The sequence below is a fragment of the Corvus brachyrhynchos genome, unplaced genomic scaffold (genome assembly GCF_000691975.1).
Source record: "Corvus brachyrhynchos isolate BGI_N302 unplaced genomic scaffold, ASM69197v1 scaffold136, whole genome shotgun sequence".
Taxonomy (NCBI): Eukaryota; Metazoa; Chordata; class Aves; order Passeriformes; family Corvidae; genus Corvus; species Corvus brachyrhynchos.
The window spans coordinates 4,688,382-4,692,907 of NW_008239080.1; the positions used below are offsets into that span (position 1 = coordinate 4,688,382).

At 36.1% G+C, this 4,526-nt stretch overlaps 1 long non-coding RNA gene across 1 annotated transcript in view; it reads right to left on the reverse strand.

The window, feature by feature from the left end:
* Positions 1 to 4,136: 4,136 nt before the first annotated feature.
* The window catches only part of LOC108447923, a 2,639-nt gene continuing 2,249 nt past the window's right edge, over positions 4,137 to 4,526 (reverse strand). The window contains exon 3 of the long non-coding RNA XR_001863621.1: positions 4,137 to 4,216. This is a non-coding gene — a long non-coding RNA (uncharacterized LOC108447923). The remainder of the gene's footprint in view (positions 4,217 to 4,526) is intronic.

The window sequence follows — 4,526 nt, forward strand, 5'->3', positions numbered from 1 at the left end:
GCCAATACAGGTATGATAAAATGGAAGTCTTAATATCATGGCTGCTTTCAATCTTTCCTGATAAACAGCTTTCCAGACACTTTTTTATTGTCATGAGAAACATTTAAGTAAGTCAATATTTCTATAGTATATAAGCAGTCGGAATAATAGTATACAATAAACATAGAGCAAGAGGAAAGTTTACAGCCCACTTCAATCTCTGTTCTCAATGTCATAGGCACTGTACACTTATTAGAAGATGATTCACCTTAATGATAGTTACATTTGACATTACCTGAGTGTTCAGTGTCTTGAAATGCAGAATTATCTTCTCTGAAGCGCAGCCAAAAATGTAATTATAATTCCTCATTTATGTATTTGTCTTCAAATATCTATACACTTTGATCATATGAATGCCAATTCAAGTGCCATTATCTGTTTAGTCATAGTCAAGGACAGGAGAATATGAGCTCCTAAAATCACCACACAATCTGTTTATCCCATTCAGTAAGATACAGTAACAGAGAACTGGTTATGCTTGAAATCTTAGCACAGTGAAATAAAAAACCTATTACCAAAGCATCATTTTACTTAGATATTGAACATATACACATCTGAAGTCTTTAATTTAAAAGAGACAGTGTTTTTTGGACAGTGCCTCACTGGAACTTTTCAGATAAGAACAGCTAAATTTGGCCTTGAAATACAGTTTTAAAAACACATTGAGCATATTTTTTTAGCAAGTGAGTATTCACAGCAAAATGCCACCTTCACGATGTTAAAAAGAAGCCCAGGGCCATTGCCTTTTAGTGGAAGGTCACTAGCTAATCAACCCACATTCACACAATGTGTAATTGAGTTTCCAACATTGAGACATAGGTCCTTACAGAAATGCTTTACTTACAAAGGTGTCATCAATAATGAAATCTAGACACAGGATTAAAGCCTCCAAATTAGCAGTGTCACTCAGGACTTTTAACCTACTATTTTTACAGCCTCTCTCCAGGAGCTCTTCTTGCCTTCTGTAATCAGCACCAGAACTATTCACTTGCTTCCTGCTAAGCTTTTATCTCCATGAAGTGAAGGTGACAATGAAACACTCTCCTGCAAGATCCTCCTGGCAGCACTCCCACATTGCCTACTGGACTGTTTTGATCCCATTCCATATGTCCACAATTTAAGCAGCACTACAGCTGCCTGTCTCTGCATTGTGTCGCATCCCAAAGCCGGGCACAATCCTGTGGTACCTGAGTTCCAAAGTAATCTTCTGAGCCTATTTCAATTTTCACATTAAAGAGCATGCTGCCTGGGACTTGATGATTACAGGTTTGTGAGGACAGGATCAAACAGAGAAAGATGCTAGCAGGGAGTCAAGAGTAATAACATTATTCTGCAGACATAGCCAGTTTTCTCTTCTGCTTTGAATGAATTCAGTCATCTACAGCAGCACTGATGTAAACACAGCCTTGCAGTTTCATATTGCTGCAGATAAATTTGAACAAATATCTCATGTGTCATTGCATCCTGGAAAACAATTTATGAGAGAGCTGGTTTTATCATTAGCTAATTGTGGCTCCGGATTATTAAGTGCAGAGACTGAAGAGTTAGGAATATCTTCATAACATAGGGATAGGTACATACATGATAATTGGCTTGAGCAATAAAGCTATCAATTATTCTGTCTGCTGATTAAATACTATGAACACTGATGAATCAATTTATTTTTAAGGGCAATTCACTTTCATAAACAGATACTAACTGCTCTTTTTTCCCCTGAAATCTGTCAAATGCTCTTAGCTCTCATTACATCACCATTTTAGTAAAAGAACTGATGTTTAATACCATAAATTGTAGTTCTTTGACAGTGAAATGGTCTGTCATGTCATAATTCTACCTAGTGAAGTTCTGTATTCATTTACAAGTTGATTTCCTATTCAGAGAGAAAAATACTACTTAGAGATACCACAGCTGCCCCTCAAAAATTTTATTAGAAAGATATTTGATAAATAAATAGAGTATGCATTAAAATGTTATGTTTCATCTGGCAACAACTGATGTGTATATCTATCAATGTTTTTAAAATCTAGTGTAATAAACGTTCTACTCTGCTTGCACTGGTGAGGGCTGAAATACTTTCCATCCTCTTCCTTTTCATTCAGAGAAGGAGAGAAGCACAAGAAGAATCATGCATGGACAATTTACAAGGGCAAATGATTGTATCACAATGAAGGACCTGGTTCTGGCATCTTTCCTATTCCATTCTCCTCTCCTTTACTTCATCCATCACTAGTATTACCACAATACTTACAAATCTGTCTCTGGTGGATTAAATAATATGATTAACAACTATTTTCAAGAGCATGAATGGTGGGGGACTGGTGTATTGCATTTGGGGATCTTTTACACTACATGTATCTATATCCATCTATGTATCTACATAGAGCTAGAATATGGATGGTATAGCTGTGAAAAATAACCAAGGTATCAAAAGGGTCTCAAAAAGGGGGGAGAAATATCTGAAGTGTCTAGATCTGAGATATGTAGTTGTAATATGACTCTGTTGAGATCCAGATACAGTAACTACATGAATTAATACCTCAGTATTACAGCTGTTTTCCAAAACTAGATGGACTTTTGTTACTGATGGGTTTTGATATAAGGTATCATTTAAGCCATAAGATACAAGAGATAAAAAAAAAAATAAAACCAGAGAAAAGAAAAAATAAATTACTTTTTTTTCAGTATCTTTGATTATTGTAGCTTTGCCATGTACCCTGGATTCAAATAAGTCTCTTTAAGGTTATTTAACAAACAAATATGTGGTAACTTCAAAGCTTATTTGGCCTAATACTTTATCCCTTCCACTTTAAGAACATCTCTACGTTCTGTGTAACTACGTTTGCACATGGTGTCAATTACTGACATAGAAGTGCTGTTTATAGAGATTATTTCAAAATCAATTCTAAGAAAACCATCAAAATTAGATATTGAGAACTAGAATTTCAGGAAAAAGGGAAGATGTGGGTGTCTGAGACCTGAGGCTTTGAAATATTCAATGTCATCAAGGTCAAAATATTCAAAAAAGAGGACGCTAGAGACACAGAGTAAGCAAATAATGGAAATTAATATTTTTATGAATGAACCCACCACTATTTGAAAATAAAAATTTATACACTAACAGTTAAACTCCCTGATTACCCATGCATCTATTCATCTACATTCATGGTGAATCAAATATACTAAAATGTGTTGAGAAGTTTGATTATTTTACTTCTGCTAATATTTCACTTTCCTTATGTAATCTTGTTTCTTGTTCTACTTAAACTTTAGCAATTCTGTGTGCCCAGTTTTTAGGTCAAAGGAGCTTGTACTTTTCCTAAAGACATGAGGATTTTTTCTTAGAGGACATATTATGGGAAGAAGAAAGAAGATATCAATGGCTCAGTGACTCTTCAGTTTTCTAACATTGTGGAGCAGATATCTGGGTGTCTTAAAAATCTGTTCGCAGTGGCTTTGCAGACAACTGATAAAATTGAAGGCGTGCATCCTATTTTAATTTGAAAGGCAAACTAACTCGAAGAAGAAAGTTGCAAGTTTTTTCTGGTCAGATGAATTGCTACAGATATTTTTCAAACTTATTTTTCAAACTTGCTGCTTACAAGAGACATGAAAATCTTGTTTTCAAGGCAAAAACGTAATCTTATTTATCAGAGCGCTGCTGTCTTCTTCTTAGTGAGAAGGTAGACTGGGGGTCATCTGTCGTTTACGGTGATGTGTTATGTGGAACACTTGCAATTTATGGAGTAGTTATGGCTTGAAAGCACTACTGAAAGCTGCAAAACAAATGCCAGTACCTAAGCAATGTAAATGGATGAATATAAATAAAAACATTAGGCAAAAGTTCTATGTAGTTTGCATAGGAATGAAGCTGCATGTTGCCCATTTTCGTTACTTGCTCTTTGGAAATCTTCCCTATTGTTTGGCGTTAGGGTCCTTCAGGGAATTTTCTCCCCATTTGTTGTCATGGAAATGGAAAATAGACCTCTATTAAGAGACAAAAGGTGAGGCCAATGCCTTGGTATACCATTGGAATGGTTCTGGGGGAGGGGGCTGGGGGGAAGCCGTGTGGTTTTTGGCAGTCTCTTACCTGGCGGTGGTTCAGTCTTTGCCCGGCTTGCAGGGGAGACAGTTCTAGTGTCTGGTGCTGGACTTCTCCTGCCCAGGGGGTTCAGTGCTGCTGTACAGTTTAAGAACAATTGAATGTCACATTTAGAACTTAAAGAGTAATTTATGGAATTTTGCAAATCTGTCTCACAAATTTCTGAAACCATGGTACAGCATTTGCTAAAATTATTTCAGACAGAAAATACCTCCTGTACAACAAAGCAACTGCCAGGGAACTAAAGTATTTTATTGAACATCCTCCTTTAAAAATGCTACAAGATCATCCTTCCTTTTATCATTTTGGTATCCAACCCGTCCACCTTTGGATTTGCAAGACATTATAAGCTTTGTCCTATACAGAAGAGAAGATATCTTTCAAAGGA